Raw genomic sequence first — 22253 nt, 5'->3', positions numbered from 1 at the left:
AAGCTTTGATTTAAAACAGTTTGACGTGCTCTTAATTTGCTTAGACAATAAATAGAAGTTTGTTTTGTGAAGTACAGGGCTGCAGTCTAGTCATGATCTGGAAGAGGGGTTCCAATTGTCACTATTCTTGTCACTTTTTTTTCTCCTACTATTAAATAATGCCTAATTTATTTGGAATTCACTCTTTGCATCAGGGAATTGGGAATTTAGTAATGATAGTGATTAAAGCTAACAAATTCATGCAAGCAGATCTTAGAAGGAACCAATTCCCATCTGTTCTTTGATCTAATGCACAGCTGCTTTCAATAGACCCAGGTTGGACTTGAACCCACAATACCCAGCTCCGGAGGCTGATGCCTTATCCATTAGGCCACTGGATCACTTTTTTACCCTTAGAAAAATACATCGTGGTGGGGTAAAAACTTTTACAAAGTTTTGATGCATGCCAACAAAGCCATTACACAACACAATACAACATTGTGAGTACCGTTTGTCACCGTTATAATGCAATGAATGTATTCTTTAAACAGTTAGGCACTACATAAAGCTTTCCCAACAGCAGAGCTTTCTTTTCAGTCTGACTGCAAGAATGTCCACCAGAGCTGTGGCCAGAGAATTGAATGTTCTTTTCTCTACCATAAGCCACCTCCAATGTCGTTTTAGAGAATTTGGCAGTACTTCCAACCGGTCTCACATACGCAGACTACGTGTAACCACGCCATCCCAGGACATCCACGTCCAGCTTCTTCACCTGCGGGATCGTGTGAGACCCACCAACCGGGCAGCTGATGAAACTGAGGAGTATTTCTGTCTGTAATAAAGACCTTTTGTAGGGAAAAACTCATTCTAATTGGCTGGACCTTGACCAGGGCCAAAAGGTCTCTGTTGAAAAGATGTGAACTATATAGTAATAAGGTGCCATATGGGGCACATCAAGTATGTCTGAGGGTGTAGACATGAACTGTGATGGAGTTGTTCATAAATTGGGGTTGTGATATAAAATGTAATGACCCAACAAGATAATGCCTCATGCTGTTTTTTCCTTTGCTGTTAACAACAGCAGCTACTATTTACTGTATGCCATTCTACACTGAGGCTTTCCAGACAATTGTGTTAAATATACATTATATACAGTATAAAGCAGGGGTGCAACTTTGTTATTCGAAGTGGGGGGGACATAGCTATCATAATTGTTTCCCCCTCAGTTGGATAAACACTCCAAACAGCCTACCCGACCGCTTGGAGGCGTTCGCATGGTCCTAAAGCTCTCCGTAGCCTCGTTTTGTATCACATTCCAATGATACAACTAGGGGGGACAAAAATGTAATTTCAGAATGAGGGGGGAAACATGTACTCCCCTGGTTTAAAGAATCAGTGTCTTTTTGGGAGTTTTGCATTTGATTATATTTTATATACAAGTCTACATCTTATTAATTTTGTTTTCCAGACAGAGAGGACCTATTTCAATGTCTTCCTTCCCAAAGAGGGCAAAGACTCCAGCCTGCCCATCTTCTTCTGTTCCAAGTGGAGTGTTGGAAAACTAGTGGACTACGCTGCCTCACTGGCCAGCCTCAAGAACAACAACAATGTACTAACAGCTAAGCTAAAAGAAAACAGCCACTAGCAGCAGGATCCAAGTAGACAAACCAATTCTACTGTTATCATCACACAAATATGAATCAACATTCAAATCAACATTTATTATAACGTGTAGTTACACAATCATGTTTGTCACAATACATTTGACAAAAAAAGGAGTCCTGACTCGCACACAGCACTAATTCTCTAGATCTATTGGAGTCATTGGAGTACTATGAAGATGTTTTTATTTATTTATGACTTATAAAGCTTTGATTTAAAACAGTTTGACGTGCTCTTAATTTGCTTAGACAATAAATAGAAGTTTGTTTTGTGAAGTACAGGGCTGCAGTCTAGTCAAGATCTGGAAGAGGGGTTCCAATTGTCACTATTCTTCTCACTTTTTTTTCTCCTACTATTAAATAATGCCAAATTTATTTGGAATTCACTCTTTGCATCAGGGAATTGGGAATTTAGTAATGATAGTGATTAAAGCTAACAAATTCATGCAAGCAGATCTTAGAAAGAACCAATTCCCATCTGTTCTTTGATCTAATGCACAGCTGCTTTCAATAGACCGAGGTGGGACTTGAACCCACAATCCCCAGCTCCGGAGGCTGATGCCTTATCCATTAGGCCACTGGATCACTTATTTACCAGAGAAAAATACATCGTGGTGGGGTAAAAACTTTTACAAAGTTTTGATGCATGCCAACAAAGCCATTACACAACACAATACAACATTGTGAGTACCGTTTGTCACCGTTATAATGCAATGAATGTATTCTTTAAACAGTTAGGCACTACATAAAGCTTTCCCAACAGCAGAGCTTTCTTTTCAGTCTGACTGCAAGAATGTCCACCAGAGCTGTGGCCAGAGAATTGAATGTTCTTTTCTCTACCATAAGCCACCTCCAATGTCGTTTTAGAGAATTTGGCAGTACTTCCAACCGGTCTCACATACGCAGACTACGTGTAACCACGCCATCCCAGGACATCCACGTCCAGCTTCTTCACCTGCGGGATCGTGTGAGACACACCAACCGGGCAGCTGATGAAACTGAGGAGTATTTCTGTCTGTAATAAAGACCTTTTGTAGGGAAAAACTCATTCTGATTGGCTGGACCTTGACCAGGGCCAAAAGGTCTCTGTTGAAAAGATGTGAACTATATAGTAATAAGGTGCCATATGGGGATTATCAAGTATGTCTGAGGGTGTAGACATGAACTGTGATGGAGTTGTTCATAAATTGGGGTTGTGATATAAAATGTAATGACCCAACAAGATAATGCCTCATGCTGTTTTTTCCTTTTCTGTTAACAACAGCAGCTACTATTTTCTGTATGCCATTATACACTGAGGCTTTCCAGACAATTGTGTTAAATATACATTATATACAGTATAAAGCAGGGGTGCAACTTTGTTATTCGAAGTGGGGGGGACATAGCTATCATAATTTTTTCCCCCCAGTTGGATAAACACTCCAAACAGCCTACCCGACCGCTTGGAGGCGTTCGCATGGTCCTAAAGCTCTCCGTAGCCTCGTTTTGTATCACATTCCAATGATACAACTAGGGGGGACAAAAATGTAATTTCAGAATGAGGGGGGAAACATGTACTCCCCTGGTTTAAAGAATCAGTGTCTTTTTTGGAGTTTTGCATTTGATTATATTTTATATACAAGTCTACATCTTATTAATTTTTGTTTTCCAGACAGAGAGGACCTATTTCAATGTCTTCCTTCCCAAAGAGGGCAAAGACTCCAGCCTGCCCATGTTCTTCTGTTCCAAGTGGAGTGTTGGAAAACTAGTGGACTACGCTGCCTCACTGGCCAGCCTCAAGAACAACAACAATGTACTAACAGCTAAGCTAAAAGAAAACAGCCACTAGCAGCAGGATCCAAGTAGACAAACCAATTCTACTGTTATCATCACACAAATATGAATCAACATTCAAATCAACATTTATTATAACGTGTAGTTTCACAATCATGTTTGTCACAATACATTTGACAAAAAAAGGAGTCCTGACTCGCACACAGCACTAATTCTCTAGATCTATTGGAGTCATTGGAGTACTATGAAGATGTTTTTATTTATTTATGACTTATAAAGCTTTGATTTAAAACAGTTTGACGTGCTCTTAATTTGCTTAGACAATAAATAGAAGTTTGTTTTGTGAAGTACAGGGCTGCAGTCTAGTCATGATCTGGAAGAGGGGTTCCAATTGTCACTATTCTTGTCACTTTTTTTTCTCCTACTATTAAATAATGCCTAATTTATTTGGAATTCACTCTTTGCATCAGGGAATTGGGAATTTAGTAATGATAGTGATTAAAGCTAACAAATTCATGCAAGCAGATCTTAGAAGGAACCAATTCCCATCTGTTCTTTGATCTAATGCACAGCTGCTTTCAATAGACCCAGGTTGGACTTGAACCCACAATACCCAGCTCCGGAGGCTGATGCCTTATCCATTAGGCCACTGGATCACTTTTTTACCCTTAGAAAAATACATCGTGGTGGGGTAAAAACTTTTACAAAGTTTTGATGCATGCCAACAAAGCCATTACACAACACAATACAACATTGTGAGTACCGTTTGTCACCGTTATAATGCAATGAATGTATTCTTTAAACAGTTAGGCACTACATAAAGCTTTCCCAACAGCAGAGCTTTCTTTTCAGTCTGACTGCAAGAATGTCCACCAGAGCTGTGGCCAGAGAATTGAATGTTCTTTTCTCTACCATAAGCCACCTCCAATGTCGTTTTAGAGAATTTGGCAGTACTTCCAACCGGTCTCACATACGCAGACTACGTGTAACCACGCCATCCCAGGACATCCACGTCCAGCTTCTTCACCTGCGGGATCGTGTGAGACCCACCAACCGGGCAGCTGATGAAACTGAGGAGTATTTCTGTCTGTAATAAAGACCTTTTGTAGGGAAAAACTCATTCTGATTGGCTGGACCTTGACCAGGGCCAAAAGGTCTCTGTTGAAAAGATGTGAACTATATAGTAATAAGGTGCCATATGGGGCACATCAAGTATGTCTGAGGGTGTAGACATGAACTGTGATGGAGTTGTTCATAAATTGGGGTTGTGATATAAAATGTAATGACCCAACAAGATAATGCCTCATGCTGTTTTTTCCTTTGCTGTTAACAACAGCAGCTACTATTTTCTGTATGCCATTATACACTGAGGCTTTCCAGACAATTGTGTTAAATATACATTATATACAGTATAAAGCAGGGGTGCAACTTTGTTATTCGAAGTGGGGGGGACATAGCTATCATAATTTTCCCCCCCCAGTTGGATAAACACTCCAAACAGCCTACCCGACCGCTTGGAGGCGTTCGCATGGTCCTAAAGCTCTCCGTAGCCTCGTTTTGTATCACATTCCAATGATACAACTAGGGGAGACAAAAATGTAATTTCAGAATGAGGGGGGAAACATGTACTCCCCTGGTTTAAAGAATCAGTGTCTTTTTGGGAGTTTTGCATTTGATTATATTTTGTATACAAGTCTACATCTTATTAATTTTTGTTTTCCAGACAGAGAGGACCTATTTCAATGTCTTCCTTCCCAAAGAGGGCAAAGACTCCAGCCTGCCCATGTTCTTCTGTTCCAAGTGGAGTGTTGGAAAACTAGTGGACTACGCTGCCTCACTGGCCAGCCTCAAGAACAACAACAATGTACTAACAGCTAAGCTAAAATAAAACAGCCACTAGCAGCAGGATCCAAGTAGACAAACCAATTCTACTGTTATCATCACACAAATATGAATCAACATTCAAATCAACATTTATTATAACGTGTAGTTTCACAATCATGTTTGTCACAATACATTTGACAAAAAAAGGAGTCCTGACTCGCACACAGCACTAATTCTCTAGATCTATTGGAGTCATTGGAGTACTATGAAGATGTTTTTATTTATTTATGACTTATAAAGCTTTGATTTAAAACAGTTTGACGTGCTCTTAATTTGCTTAGACAATAAATAGAAGTTTGTTTTGTGAAGTACAGGGCTGCAGTCTAGTCATGATCTGGAAGAGGGGTTCCAATTGTCACTATTCTTGTCACTTTTTTTTCTCCTACTATTAAATAATGCCTAATTTATTTGGAATTCACTCTTTGCATCAGGGAATTGGGAATTTAGTAATGATAGTGATTAAAGCTAACAAATTCATGCAAGCAGATCTTAGAAGGAACCAATTCCCATCTGTTCTTTGATCTAATGCACAGCTGCTTTCAATAGACCCAGGTTGGACTTGAACCCACAATACCCAGCTCCGGAGGCTGATGCCTTATCCATTAGGCCACTGGATCACTTTTTTACCCTTAGAAAAATACATCGTGGTGGGGTAAAAACTTTTACAAAGTTTTGATGCATGCCAACAAAGCCATTACACAACACAATACAACATTGTGAGTACCGTTTGTCACCGTTATAATGCAATGAATGTATTCTTTAAACAGTTAGGCACTACATAAAGCTTTCCCAACAGCAGAGCTTTCTTTTCAGTCTGACTGCAAGAATGTCCACCAGAGCTGTGGCCAGAGAATTGAATGTTCTTTTCTCTACCATAAGCCACCTCCAATGTCGTTTTAGAGAATTTGGCAGTACTTCCAACCGGTCTCACATACGCAGACTACGTGTAACCACGCCATCCCAGGACATCCACGTCCAGCTTCTTCACCTGCGGGATCGTGTGAGACCCACCAACCGGGCAGCTGATGAAACTGAGGAGTATTTCTGTCTGTAATAAAGACCTTTTGTAGGGAAAAACTCATTCTGATTGGCTGGACCTTGACCAGGGCCAAAAGGTCTCTGTTGAAAAGATGTGAACTATATAGTAATAAGGTGCCATATGGGGCACATCAAGTATGTCTGAGGGTGTAGACATGAACTGTGATGGAGTTGTTCATAAATTGGGGTTGTGATATAAAATGTAATGACCCAACAAGATAATGCCTCATGCTGTTTTTTCCTTTGCTGTTAACAACAGCAGCTACTATTTTCTGTATGCCATTATACACTGAGGCTTTCCAGACAATTGTGTTAAATATACATTATATACAGTATAAAGCAGGGGTGCAACTTTGTTATTCGAAGTGGGGGGGACATAGCTATCATAATTTTCCCCCCCCAGTTGGATAAACACTCCAAACAGCCTACCCGACCGCTTGGAGGCGTTCGCATGGTCCTAAAGCTCTCCGTAGCCTCGTTTTGTATCACATTCCAATGATACAACTAGGGGAGACAAAAATGTAATTTCAGAATGAGGGGGGAAACATGTACTCCCCTGGTTTAAAGAATCAGTGTCTTTTTGGGAGTTTTGCATTTGATTATATTTTGTATACAAGTCTACATCTTATTAATTTTTGTTTTCCAGACAGAGAGGACCTATTTCAATGTCTTCCTTCCCAAAGAGGGCAAAGACTCCAGCCTGCCCATGTTCTTCTGTTCCAAGTGGAGTGTTGGAAAACTAGTGGACTACGCTGCCTCACTGGCCAGCCTCAAGAACAACAACAATGTACTAACAGCTAAGCTAAAAGAAAACAGCCACTAGCAGCAGGATCCAAGTAGACAAACCAATTCTACTGTTATCATCACACAAATATGAATCAAAATTCAAATCAACATTTATTATAACGTGTAGTTTCACAATCATGTTTGTCACAATACATTTGACAAAAAAAGGAGTCCTGACTCGCATACAGCACTAATTCTCTAGATCTATTGGAGTCATTGGAGTACTATGAAGATGTTTTTATTTATTTATGACTTATAAAGCTTTGATTTAAAACAGTTTGACGTGCTCTTAATTTGCTTAGACAATAAATAGAAGTTTGTTTTGTGAAGTACAGGGCTGCAGTCTAGTCATGATCTGGAAGAGGGGTTCCAATTGTCACTATTCTTGTCACTTTTTCTTCTCCTACTATTAAATAATGGATAATTTATTTGGAATTCACTCTTTGCATCAGGGAATTGGGAATTTAGTAATGATAGTGATTAAAGCTAACAAATTCATGCAAGCAGATCTTAGAAAGAACCAAATCCCATCTGTTCTTTGATCTAATGCACAGCTGCTTTCAATAGACCCAGGTGGGACTTGAACCCACAATCCCCAGCTCCGGAGGCTGATGCCTTATCCATTAGGCCACTGGATCACTTATTTACCAGAGAAAAATACATCGTGGTGGGGTAAAAACCTTTACAAAGTTTTGATGCATGCCAACAAAGCCATTACACAACACAATACAATATTGTGAGTACCGTTTGTCACCGTTATAATGCAATGAATGTATTCTTTAAACAGTTAGGCACTACATAAAGCTTTCCCAACAGCAGAGCTTTCTTTTCAGTCTGACTGCAAGAATGTCCACCAGAGCTGTAGCCAGAGAATTGAATGTTCCTTTCTCTACCATAAGCCACCTCCAATGTCGTTTTAGAGAATTTGGCAGTACTTCCAACCGGTCTCAAATACGCAGACTACGTGTAACCACGCCATCCCAGGACATCCACGTCCAGCTTCTTCACCTGCGGGATCGTGTGAGACACACCAACCGGGCAGCTGATGAAACTGAGGAGTATTTCTGTCTGTAATAAAGACCTTTTGTAGGGAAAAACTCATTCTGATTGGCTGGACCTTGACCAGGGCCAAAAGGTCTCTGTTGAAAAGATGTGAACTATATAGTAATAAGGTGCCATATGGGGCACATCAAGTATGTCTGAGGGTGTAGACATGAACTGTGATGGAGTTGTTCATAAATTGGGGTTGTGATATAAAATGTAATGACCCAACAAGATAATGCCTCATGCTGTTTTTTCCTTTGCTGTTAACAACAGCAGCTACTATTTACTGTATGCCATTCTACACTGAGGCTTTCCAGACAATTGTGTTAAATATACATTATATACAGTATAAAGCAGGGGTGCAACTTTGTTATTCGAAGTGGGGGGGACATAGCTATCATAATTTTCCCCCCCCAGTTGGATAAACACTCCAAACAGCCTACCCGACCGCTTGGAGGCGTTCGCATGGTCCTAAAGCTCTCCGTAGCCTCGTTTTGTATCACATTCCAATGATACAACTAGGGGGGACAAAAATGTAATTTCAGAATGAGGGGGGAAACATGTACTCCCCTGGTTTAAAGAATCAGTGTCTTTTTGGGAGTTTTGCATTTGATTATATTTTATATACAAGTCTACATCTTATTAATTTTGTTTTCCAGACAGAGAGGACCTATTTCAATGTCTTCCTTCCCAAAGAGGGCAAAGACTCCAGCCTGCCCATCTTCTTCTGTTCCAAGTGGAGTGTTGGAAAACTAGTGGACTACGCTGCCTCACTGGCCAGCCTCAAGAACAACAACAATGTACTAACAGCTAAGCTAAAAGAAAACAGCCACTAGCAGCAGGATCCAAGTAGACAAACCAATTCTACTGTTATCATCACACAAATATGAATCAACATTCAAATCAACATTTATTATAACGTGTAGTTACACAATCATGTTTGTCACAATACATTTGACAAAAAAAGGAGTCCTGACTCGCACACAGCACTAATTCTCTAGATCTATTGGAGTCATTGGAGTACTATGAAGATGTTTTTATTTATTTATGACTTATAAAGCTTTGATTTAAAACAGTTTGACGTGCTCTTAATTTGCTTAGACAATAAATAGAAGTTTGTTTTGTGAAGTACAGGGCTGCAGTCTAGTCATGATCTGGAAGAGGGGTTCCAATTGTCACTATTCTTGTCACTTTTTTTTCTCCTACTATTAAATAATGCCAAATTTATTTGGAATTCACTCTTTGCATCAGGGAATTGGGAATTTAGTAATGATAGTGATTAAAGCTAACAAATTCATGCAAGCAGATCTTAGAAAGAACCAATTCCCATCTGTTCTTTGATCTAATGCACAGCTGCTTTCAATAGACCGAGGTGGGACTTGAACCCACAATCCCCAGCTCCGGAGGCTGATGCCTTATCCATTAGGCCACTGGATCACTTATTTACCAGAGAAAAATACATCGTGGTGGGGTAAAAACTTTTACAAAGTTTTGATGCATGCCAACAAAGCCATTACACAACACAATACAACATTGTGAGTACCGTTTGTCACCGTTATAATGCAATGAATGTATTCTTTAAACAGTTAGGCACTACATAAAGCTTTCCCAACAGCAGAGCTTTCTTTTCAGTCTGACTGCAAGAATGTCCACCAGAGCTGTGGCCAGAGAATTGAATGTTCTTTTCTCTACCATAAGCCACCTCCAATGTCGTTTTAGAGAATTTGGCAGTACTTCCAACCGGTCTCACATACGCAGACTACGTGTAACCACGCCATCCCAGGACATCCACGTCCAGCTTCTTCACCTGCGGGATCGTGTGAGACACACCAACCGGGCAGCTGATGAAACTGAGGAGTATTTCTGTCTGTAATAAAGACCTTTTGTAGGGAAAAACTCATTCTGATTGGCTGGACCTTGACCAGGGCCAAAAGGTCTCTGTTGAAAAGATGTGAACTATATAGTAATAAGGTGCCATATGGGGATTATCAAGTATGTCTGAGGGTGTAGACATGAACTGTGATGGAGTTGTTCATAAATTGGGGTTGTGATATAAAATGTAATGACCCAACAAGATAATGCCTCATGCTGTTTTTTCCTTTTCTGTTAACAACAGCAGCTACTATTTTCTGTATGCCATTATACACTGAGGCTTTCCAGACAATTGTGTTAAATATACATTATATACAGTATAAAGCAGGGGTGCAACTTTGTTATTCGAAGTGGGGGGGACATAGCTATCATAATTTTTTCCCCCCAGTTGGATAAACACTCCAAACAGCCTACCCGACCGCTTGGAGGCGTTCGCATGGTCCTAAAGCTCTCCGTAGCCTCGTTTTGTATCACATTCCAATGATACAACTAGGGGGGACAAAAATGTAATTTCAGAATGAGGGGGGAAACATGTACTCCCCTGGTTTAAAGAATCAGTGTCTTTTTTGGAGTTTTGCATTTGATTATATTTTATATACAAGTCTACATCTTATTAATTTTTGTTTTCCAGACAGAGAGGACCTATTTCAATGTCTTCCTTCCCAAAGAGGGCAAAGACTCCAGCCTGCCCATGTTCTTCTGTTCCAAGTGGAGTGTTGGAAAACTAGTGGACTACGCTGCCTCACTGGCCAGCCTCAAGAACAACAACAATGTACTAACAGCTAAGCTAAAATAAAACAGCCACTAGCAGCAGGATCCAAGTAGACAAACCAATTCTACTGTTATCATCACACAAATATGAATCAACATTCAAATCAACATTTATTATAACGTGTAGTTTCACAATCATGTTTGTCACAATACATTTGACAAAAAAAGGAGTCCTGACTCGCACACAGCACTAATTCTCTAGATCTATTGGAGTCATTGGAGTACTATGAAGATGTTTTTATTTATTTATGACTTATAAAGCTTTGATTTAAAACAGTTTGACGTGCTCTTAATTTGCTTAGACAATAAATAGAAGTTTGTTTTGTGAAGTACAGGGCTGCAGTCTAGTCATGATCTGGAAGAGGGGTTCCAATTGTCACTATTCTTGTCACTTTTTTTTCTCCTACTATTAAATAATGCCTAATTTATTTGGAATTCACTCTTTGCATCAGGGAATTGGGAATTTAGTAATGATAGTGATTAAAGCTAACAAATTCATGCAAGCAGATCTTAGAAGGAACCAATTCCCATCTGTTCTTTGATCTAATGCACAGCTGCTTTCAATAGACCCAGGTTGGACTTGAACCCACAATACCCAGCTCCGGAGGCTGATGCCTTATCCATTAGGCCACTGGATCACTTTTTTACCCTTAGAAAAATACATCGTGGTGGGGTAAAAACTTTTACAAAGTTTTGATGCATGCCAACAAAGCCATTACACAACACAATACAACATTGTGAGTACCGTTTGTCACCGTTATAATGCAATGAATGTATTCTTTAAACAGTTAGGCACTACATAAAGCTTTCCCAACAGCAGAGCTTTCTTTTCAGTCTGACTGCAAGAATGTCCACCAGAGCTGTGGCCAGAGAATTGAATGTTCTTTTCTCTACCATAAGCCACCTCCAATGTCGTTTTAGAGAATTTGGCAGTACTTCCAACCGGTCTCACATACGCAGACTACGTGTAACCACGCCATCCCAGGACATCCACGTCCAGCTTCTTCACCTGCGGGATCGTGTGAGACACACCAACCGGGCAGCTGATGAAACTGAGGAGTATTTCTGTCTGTAATAAAGACCTTTTGTAGGGAAAAACTCATTCTGATTGGCTGGACCTTGACCAGGGCCAAAAGGTCTCTGTTGAAAAGATGTGAACTATATAGTAATAAGGTGCCATATGGGGATTATCAAGTATGTCTGAGGGTGTAGACATGAACTGTGATGGAGTTGTTCATAAATTGGGGTTGTGATATAAAATGTAATGACCCAACAAGATAATGCCTCATGCTGTTTTTTCCTTTTCTGTTAACAACAGCAGCTACTATTTTCTGTATGCCATTATACACTGAGGCTTTCCAGACAATTGTGTTAAATATACATTATATACAGTATAAAGCAGGGGTGCAACTTTGTTATTCGAAGTGGGGGGGACATAGCTATCATAATTTTTTCCCCCCAGTTGGATAAACACTCCAAACAGCCTACCCGACCGCTTGGAGGCGTTCGCATGGTCCTAAAGCTCTCCGTAGCCTCGTTTTGTATCACATTCCAATGATACAACTAGGGGGGACAAAAATGTAATTTCAGAATGAGGGGGGAAACATGTACTCCCCTGGTTTAAAGAATCAGTGTCTTTTTTGGAGTTTTGCATTTGATTATATTTTATATACAAGTCTACATCTTATTAATTTTTGTTTTCCAGACAGAGAGGACCTATTTCAATGTCTTCCTTCCCAAAGAGGGCAAAGACTCCAGCCTGCCCATGTTCTTCTGTTCCAAGTGGAGTGTTGGAAAACTAGTGGACTACGCTGCCTCACTGGCCAGCCTCAAGAACAACAACAATGTACTAACAGCTAAGCTAAAATAAAACAGCCACTAGCAGCAGGATCCAAGTAGACAAACCAATTCTACTGTTATCATCACACAAATATGAATCAACATTCAAATCAACATTTATTATAACGTGTAGTTTCACAATCATGTTTGTCACAATACATTTGACAAAAAAAGGAGTCCTGACTCGCACACAGCACTAATTCTCTAGATCTATTGGAGTCATTGGAGTACTATGAAGATGTTTTTATTTATTTATGACTTATAAAGCTTTGATTTAAAACAGTTTGACGTGCTCTTAATTTGCTTAGACAATAAATAGAAGTTTGTTTTGTGAAGTACAGGGCTGCAGTCTAGTCATGATCTGGAAGAGGGGTTCCAATTGTCACTATTCTTGTCACTTTTTTTTCTCCTACTATTAAATAATGCCTAATTTATTTGGAATTCACTCTTTGCATCAGGGAATTGGGAATTTAGTAATGATAGTGATTAAAGCTAACAAATTCATGCAAGCAGATCTTAGAAGGAACCAATTCCCATCTGTTCTTTGATCTAATGCACAGCTGCTTTCAATAGACCCAGGTTGGACTTGAACCCACAATACCCAGCTCCGGAGGCTGATGCCTTATCCATTAGGCCACTGGATCACTTTTTTACCCTTAGAAAAATACATCGTGGTGGGGTAAAAACTTTTACAAAGTTTTGATGCATGCCAACAAAGCCATTACACAACACAATACAACATTGTGAGTACCGTTTGTCACCGTTATAATGCAATGAATGTATTCTTTAAACAGTTAGGCACTACATAAAGCTTTCCCAACAGCAGAGCTTTCTTTTCAGTCTGACTGCAAGAATGTCCACCAGAGCTGTGGCCAGAGAATTGAATGTTCTTTTCTCTACCATAAGCCACCTCCAATGTCGTTTTAGAGAATTTGGCAGTACTTCCAACCGGTCTCACATACGCAGACTACGTGTAACCACGCCATCCCAGGACATCCACGTCCAGCTTCTTCACCTGCGGGATCGTGTGAGACCCACCAACCGGGCAGCTGATGAAACTGAGGAGTATTTCTGTCTGTAATAAAGACCTTTTGTAGGGAAAAACTCATTCTGATTGGCTGGACCTTGACCAGGGCCAAAAGGTCTCTGTTGAAAAGATGTGAACTATATAGTAATAAGGTGCCATATGGGGCACATCAAGTATGTCTGAGGGTGTAGACATGAACTGTGATGGAGTTGTTCATAAATTGGGGTTGTGATATAAAATGTAATGACCCAACAAGATAATGCCTCATGCTGTTTTTTCCTTTGCTGTTAACAACAGCAGCTACTATTTTCTGTATGCCATTATACACTGAGGCTTTCCAGACAATTGTGTTAAATATACATTATATACAGTATAAAGCAGGGGTGCAACTTTGTTATTCGAAGTGGGGGGGACATAGCTATCATAATTTTTTCCCCCCAGTTGGATAAACACTCCAAACAGCCTACCCGACCGCTTGGAGGCGTTCGCATGGTCCTAAAGCTCTCCGTAGCCTCGTTTTGTATCACATTCCAATGATACAACTAGGGGGGACAAAAATGTAATTTCAGAATGAGGGGGGAAACATGTACTCCCCTGGTTTAAAGAATCAGTGTCTTTTTGGGAGTTTTGCATTTGATTATATTTTATATACAAGTCTACATCTTATTAATTTTTGTTTTCCAGACAGAGAGTACCTATTTCAATGTCTTCCTTCCCAAAGAGGGCAAAGACTCCAGCCTGCCCATGTTCTTCTGTTCCAAGTGGAGTGTTGGAAAACTAGTGGACTACGCTGCCTCACTGGCCAGCCTCAAGAACAACAACAATGTACTAACAGCTAAGCTAAAAGAAAACAGCCACTAGCAGCAGGATCCAAGTAGACAAACCAATTCTACTGTTATCATCACACAAATATGAATCAACATTCAAATCAACATTTATTATAACGTGTAGTTTCACAATCATGTTTGTCACAATACATTTGACAAAAAAAGGAGTCCTGACTCGCACACAGCACTAATTCTCTAGATCTATTGGAGTCATTGGAGTACTATGAAGATGTTTTTATTTATTTATGACTTATAAAGCTTTGATTTAAAACAGTTTGACGTGCTCTTAATTTGCTTAGACAATAAATAGAAGTTTGTTTTGTGAAGTACAGGGCTGCAGTCTAGTCATGATCTGGAAGAGGGGTTCCAATTGTCACTATTCTTGTCACTTTTTTTTCTCCTACTATTAAATAATGGATAATTTATTTGGAATTCACTCTTTGCATCAGGGAATTGGGAATTTAGTAATGATAGTGATTAAAGCTAACAAATTCATGCAAGCAGATCTTAGAAAGAACCAAATCCCATCTGTTCTTTGATCTAATGCACAGCTGCTTTCAATAGACCCAGGTGGGACTTGAATCCACAATCCCCAGCTCCGGAGGCTGATGCCTTATCCATTAGGCCACTGGATCACTTATTTACCAGAGAAAAATACATCGTGGTGGGGTAAAAACTTTTACAAAGTTTTGATGCATGCCAACAAAGCCATTACACAACACAATACAACATTGTGAGTACCGTTTGTCACCGTTATAATGCAATGCATGTATTCTTTAAACAGTTAGGCACTACATAAAGCTTTCCCAACAGCAGAGCTTTCTTTTCAGTCTGACTGCAAGAATGTCCACCAGAGCTGTGGCCAGAGAATTGAATGTTATTTTCTCTACCATAAGCCACCTCCAATGTCGTTTTAGAGAATTTGGCAGTACTTCCAACCGGTCTCACATACGCAGACTACGTGTAACCACGCCATCCCAGGACATCCACGTCCAGCTTCTTCACCTGCGGGATCGTGTGAGACACACCAACCGGGCAGCTGATGAAACTGAGGAGTATTTCTGTCTGTAATAAAGACCTTTTGTAGGGAAAAACTCATTCTAATTGGCTGGACCTTGACCAGGGCCAAAAGGTCTCTGTTGAAAAGATGTGAACTATATAGTAATAAGGTGCCATATGGGGCACATCAAGTATGTCTGAGGGTGTAGACATGAACTGTGATGGAGTTGTTCATAAATTGGGGTTGTGATATAAAATGTAATGACCCAACAAGATAATGCCTCATGCTGTTTTTTCCTTTGCTGTTAACAACAGCAGCTACTATTTTCTGTATGCCATTATACACTGAGGCTTTCCAGACAATTGTGTTAAATATACATTATATACAGTATAAAGCAGGGGTGCAACTTTGTTATTCGAAGTGGGGGGGACATAGCTATCATAATTTTTTCCCCCCCAGTTGGATAAACACTCCAAACAGCCTACCCGACCGCTTGGAGGCGTTCGCATGGTCCTAAAGCTCTCCGTAGCCTCGTTTTGTATCACATTCCAATGATACAACTAGGGGAGACAAAAATGTAATTTCAGAATGAGGGGGGAAACATGTACTCCCCTGGTTTAAAGAATCAGTGTCTTTTTGGGAGTTTTGCATTTGATTATATTTTGTATACAAGTCTACATCTTATTAATTTTTGTTTTCCAGACAGAGAGGACCTATTTCAATGTCTTCCTTCCCAAAGAGGGCAAAGACTCCAGCCTGCCCATGTTCTTCTGTTCCAAGTGGAGTGTTGGAAAACTAGTGGACTACGCTGCCTCACTGGCCAGCCTCAAGAACAACAACAATGTACTAACAGCTAAGCTAAAAGAAAACAGCCACTAGCAGCAGGATCCAAGTAGACAAACCAATTCTACTGTTATCATCACACAAATATGAATCAAAATTCAAATCAACATTTATTATAACGTGTAGTTTCACAATCATGTTTGTCACAATACATTTGACAAAAAAAGGAGTCCTGACTCGCATACAGCACTAATTCTCTAGATCTATTGGAGTCATTGGAGTACTATGAAGATGTTTTTATTTATTTATGACTTATAAAGCTTTGATTTAAAACAGTTTGACGTGCTCTTAATTTGCTTAGACAATAAATAGAAGTTTGTTTTGTGAAGTACAGGGCTGCAGTCTAGTCATGATCTGGAAGAGGGGTTCCAATTGTCACTATTCTTGTCACTTTTTCTTCTCCTACTATTAAATAATGGATAATTTATTTGGAATTCACTCTTTGCATCAGGGAATTGGGAATTTAGTAATGATAGTGATTAAAGCTAACAAATTCATGCAAGCAGATCTTAGAAAGAACCAAATCCCATCTGTTCTTTGATCTAATGCACAGCTGCTTTCAATAGACCCAGGTGGGACTTGAACCCACAATCCCCAGCTCCGGAGGCTGATGCCTTATCCATTAGGCCACTGGATCACTTATTTACCAGAGAAAAATACATCGTGGTGGGGTAAAAACTTTTACAAAGTTTTGATGCATGCCAACAAAGCCATTACACAACACAATACAATATTGTGAGTACCGTTTGTCACCGTTATAATGCAATGAATGTATTCTTTAAACAGTTAGGCACTACATAAAGCTTTCCCAACAGCAGAGCTTTCTTTTCAGTCTGACTGCAAGAATGTCCACCAGAGCTGTAGCCAGAGAATTGAATGTTCCTTTCTCTACCATAAGCCACCTCCAATGTCGTTTTAGAGAATTTGGCAGTACTTCCAACCGGTCTCAAATACGCAGACTACGTGTAACCACGCCATCCCAGGACATCCACGTCCAGCTTCTTCACCTGCGGGATCGTGTGAGACACACCAACCGGGCAGCTGATGAAACTGAGGAGTATTTCTGTCTGTAATAAAGACCTTTTGTAGGGAAAAACTCATTCTGATTGGCTGGACCTTGACCAGGGCCAAAAGGTCTCTGTTGAAAAGATGTGAACTATATAGTAATAAGGTGCCATATGGGGCACATCAAGTATGTCTGAGGGTGTAGACATGAACTGTGATGGAGTTGTTCATAAATTGGGGTTGTGATATAAAATGTAATGACCCAACAAGATAATGCCTCATGCTGTTTTTTCCTTTGCTGTTAACAACAGCAGCTACTATTTACTGTATGCCATTCTACACTGAGGCTTTCCAGACAATTGTGTTAAATATACATTATATACAGTATAAAGCAGGGGTGCAACTTTGTTATTCGAAGTGGGGGGGACATAGCTATCATAATTTTCCCCCCCAGTTGGATAAACACTCCAAACAGCCTACCCGACCGCTTGGAGGCGTTCGCATGGTCCTAAAGCTCTCCGTAGCCTCGTTTTGTATCACATTCCAATGATACAACTAGGGGGGACAAAAATGTAATTTCAGAATGAGGGGGGAAACATGTACTCCCCTGGTTTAAAGAATCAGTGTCTTTTTGGGAGTTTTGCATTTGATTATATTTTATATACAAGTCTACATCTTATTAATTTTTGTTTTCCAGACAGAGAGGACCTATTTCAATGTCTTCCTTCCCAAAGAGGGCAAAGACTCCAGCCTGCCCATGTTCTTCTGTTCCAAGTGGAGTGTTGGAAAACTAGTGGACTACGCTGCCTCACTGGCCAGCCTCAAGAACAACAACAATGTACTAACAGCTAAGCTAAAAGAAAACAGCCACTAGCAGCAGGATCCAAGTAGACAAACCAATTCTACTGTTATCATCACACAAATATGAATCAACATTCAAATCAACATTTATTATAACGTGTAGTTTCACAATCATGTTTGTCACAATACATTTGACAAAAAAAGGAGTCCTGACTCGCACACAGCACTAATTCTCTAGATCTATTGGAGTCATTGGAGTACTATGAAGATGTTTTTATTTATTTATGACTTATAAAGCTTTGATTTAAAACAGTTTGACGTGCTCTTAATTTGCTTAGACAATAAATAGAAGTTTGTTTTGTGAAGTACAGGGCTGCAGTCTAGTCATGATCTGGAAGAGGGGTTCCAATTGTCACTATTCTTGTCACTTTTTTTTCTCCTACTATTAAATAATGCCAAATTTATTTGGAATTCACTCTTTGCATCAGGGAATTGGGAATTTAGTAATGATAGTGATTAAAGCTAACAAATTTATGCAAGCAGATCTTAGAAAGAACCAATTCCCATCTGTTCTTTGATCTAATGCACAGCTGCTTTCAATAGACCCAGGTGGGACTTGAACCCACAATCCCCAGCTCCGGAGGCTGATGCCTTATCCATTAGGCCACTGGATCACTTATTTACCAGAGAAAAATACATCGTGGTGGGGTAAAAACTTTTACAAAGTTTTGATGCATGCCAACAAAGCCATTACACAACACAATACAACATTGTGAGTACCGTTTGTCACCGTTATAATGCAATGAATGTATTCTTTAAACAGTTAGGCACTACATAAAGCTTTCCCAACAGCAGAGCTTTCTTTTCAGTCTGACTGCAAGAATGTCCACCAGAGCTGTGGCCAGAGAATTGAATGTTCCTTTCTCTACCATAAGCCACCTCCAATGTCGTTTTAGAGAATTTGGCAGTACTTCCAACCGGTCTCACATACGCAGACTACGTGTAACCACGCCATCCCAGGACATCCACGTCCAGCTTCTTCACCTGCGGGATCGTGTGAGACACACCAACCGGGCAGCTGATGAAACTGAGGAGTATTTCTGTCTGTAATAAAGACCTTTTGTAGGGAAAAACTCATTCTGAATGGCTGGACCTTGACCAGGGCCAAAAGGTCTCTGTTGAAAAGATGTGAACTATATAGTAATAAGGTGCCATATGGGGCACATCAAGTATGTCTGAGGGTGTAGACATGAACTGTGATGGAGTTGTTCATAAATTGGGGTTGTGATATAAAATGTAATGACCCAACAAGATAATGCCTCATGCTGTTTTTTCCTTTGCTGTTAACAACAGCAGCTACTATTTACTGTATGCCATTCTACACTGAGGCTTTCCAGACAATTGTGTTAAATATACATTATATACAGTATAAAGCAGGGGTGCAACTTTGTTATTCGAAGTGGGGGGGACAAATTATGATAGCTATGTCCCCCCCACTTCGAATAACAAAGTTGCACCCCTGCTTTATACTGTATATAATGTATATTTAACACAATTGTCTGGAAAGCCTCAGTGTAGAATGGCATACAGTAAATAGTAGCTGCTGTTGGATAAACACTCCAAACAGCCTACCCGGCCGCTTGGAGGCGTTCGCATGGTCCTAAAGCTCTCCGTAGCCTCGTTTTGTATCACATTCCAATGATACAACTAGGGGGGACAAAAATGTAATTTCAGAATGAGGGGGGAAACATGTACTCCCCTGGTTTAAAGAATCAGTGTCTTTTTGGGAGTTTTGCATTTGATTATATTTTATATACAAGTCTACATCTTATTAATTTTTGTTTTCCAGACAGAGAGGACCTATTTCAATGTCTTCCTTCCCAAAGAGGGCAAAGACTCCAGCCTGCCCATGTTCTTCTGTTCCAAGTGGAGTGTTGGAAAACTAGTGGACTACGCTGCCTCACTGGCCAGCCTCAAGAACAACAACAATGTACTAACAGCTAAGCTAAAAGAAAACAGCCACTAGCAGCAGGATCCAAGTAGACAAACCAATTCTACTGTTATCATCACACAAATATGAATCAACATTCAAATCAACATTTATTATAACGTGTAGTTTCACAATCATGTTTGTCACAATACATTTGACAAAAAAAGGAGTCCTGACTCGCACACAGCACTAATTCTCTAGATCTATTGGAGTCATTGGAGTACTATGAAGATGTTTTTATTTATTTATGACTTATAAAGCTTTGATTTAAAACAGTTTGACGTGCTCTTAATTTGCTTAGACAATAAATAGAAGTTTGTTTTGTGAAGTACAGGGCTGCAGTCTAGTCATGATCTGGAAGAGGGGTTCCAATTGTCACTATTCTTGTCACTTTTTTTTTCTCCTACTATTAAATAATGCCTAATTTATTTGGAATTCACTCTTTGCATTAGGGAATTGGGAATTTAGTAATTAAAGCTAACAAATTCATGCAAGCAGATCTTAGAAAGAACCAATTCCCATCTGTTCTTTCATCTAATGCTCAGCTGCTTTCAATAGACCCAGGTGGGACTTGAACCCACAATCCCCAGCTCCGGAGGCTGATGCCTTATCCATTAGGCCACTGGATCACTTATTTACCAGAGAAAAATACATCGTGGTGGGGTAAAAACTTTTACAAAGTTTTGATGCATGCCAACAAAGCCATTACACAACACAATACAACATTGTGAGTACCGTTTGTCACCGTTATAATGCAATGAATGTATTCTTTAAAGAGTTAGACACTACATAAAGCTTTCCCAACAGCAGAGCTTTCTTTTCAGTCTGACTGCAAGAATGTCCACCAGAGCTGTGGCCAGAGAATTGAATGTTCTTTTCTCTACCATAAGCCACCTCCAATGTCGTTTTAGAGAATTTGGCAGTACTTCCAACCGGTCTCACATACGCAGACTACGTGTAACCACGCCATCCCAGGACATCCACGTCCAGCTTCTTCACCTGCGGGATCGTGTGAGACACACCAACCGGGCAGCTGATGAAACTGAGGAGTATTTCTGTCTGTAATAAAGACCTTTTGTAGGGAAAAACTCATTCTGATTGGCTGGACCTTGACCAGGGCCAAAAGGTCTCTGTTGAAAAGATGTGAACTATATAGTAATAAGGTGCCATATGGGGCACATCAAGTATGTCTGAGGGTGTAGACATGAACTGTGATGGAGTTGTTCATAAATTGGGGTTGTGATATAAAATGTAATGACCCAACAAGATAATGCCTCATGCTGTTTTTTCCTTTGCTGTTAACAACAGCAGCTACTATTTACTGTATGCCATTCTACACTGAGGCTTTCCAGACAATTGTGTTAAATATACATTATATACAGTATAAAGCAGGGGTGCAACTTTGTTATTCGAAGTGGGGGGGACATAGCTATCATAATTTGTCCCCCCCCAGTTGGATAAACACTCCAAACAGCCTACCCGACCGCTTGGAGGCGTTCGCATGGTCCTAAAGCTCTCCGTAGCCTCGTTTTGTATCACATTCCAATGATACAACTAGGGGGGACAAAAATGTAATTTCAGAATGAGGGGGGAAACATGTACTCCCCTGGTTTAAAGAATCAGTGTCTTTTTGGGAGTTTTGCATTTGATTATATTTTATATACAAGTCTACATCTTATTAATTTTGTTTTCCAGACAGAGAGGACCTATTTCAATGTCTTCCTTCCCAAAGAGGGCAAAGACTCCAGCCTGCCCATGTTCTTCTGTTCCAAGTGGAGTGTTGGAAAACTAGTGGACTACGCTGCCTCACTGGCCAGCCTCAAGAACAACAACAATGTACTAACAGCTAAGCTAAAAGAAAACAGCCACTAGCAGCAGGATCCAAGTAGACAAACCAATTCTACTGTTATCATCACACAAATATGAATCAACATTCAAATCAACATTTATTATAACGTGTAGTTTCACAATCATGTTTGTCACAATACATTTGACAAAAAAAGGAGTCCTGACTCGCACACAGCACTAATTCTCTAGATCTATTGGAGTCATTGGAGTACTATGAAGATGTTTTTATTTATTTATGACTTATAAAGCTTTGATTTAAAACAGT

General features: G+C 39.9%; 4 non-coding genes across 4 annotated transcripts; all 4 read right to left on the bottom strand.

Moving 5' to 3' along the window:
• Nucleotides 1-7686: 7686 nt before the first annotated feature.
• Nucleotides 7687-7759, bottom strand: trnar-ccg (transfer RNA arginine (anticodon CCG)). Its single transcript has one exon. It is a non-coding gene; the product is annotated as a tRNA-Arg (tRNA).
• Nucleotides 7760-16908: 9149 nt separating this feature from the next.
• Nucleotides 16909-16981, bottom strand: trnar-ccg (transfer RNA arginine (anticodon CCG)). The gene has a single exon. It is a non-coding gene; the product is annotated as a tRNA-Arg (tRNA).
• Nucleotides 16982-18751: 1770 nt separating this feature from the next.
• Nucleotides 18752-18824, bottom strand: trnar-ccg (transfer RNA arginine (anticodon CCG)). Its single transcript has one exon. It is a non-coding gene; the product is annotated as a tRNA-Arg (tRNA).
• Nucleotides 18825-20696: 1872 nt separating this feature from the next.
• On the bottom strand, nucleotides 20697-20769 carry trnar-ccg (transfer RNA arginine (anticodon CCG)). The gene has a single exon. It is a non-coding gene; the product is annotated as a tRNA-Arg (tRNA).
• Between the last annotated feature and the right edge of the window lie 1484 nt (nucleotides 20770-22253).

This window comes from Salvelinus alpinus, chromosome 8 (assembly GCF_045679555.1).
Source record: "Salvelinus alpinus chromosome 8, SLU_Salpinus.1, whole genome shotgun sequence".
NCBI lineage: Eukaryota > Metazoa > Chordata > Actinopteri > Salmoniformes > Salmonidae > Salvelinus > Salvelinus alpinus.
The sequence above is the reverse complement of the archived record's forward strand: the minus strand, read 5'-3'. Positions and strand labels throughout refer to the sequence as shown.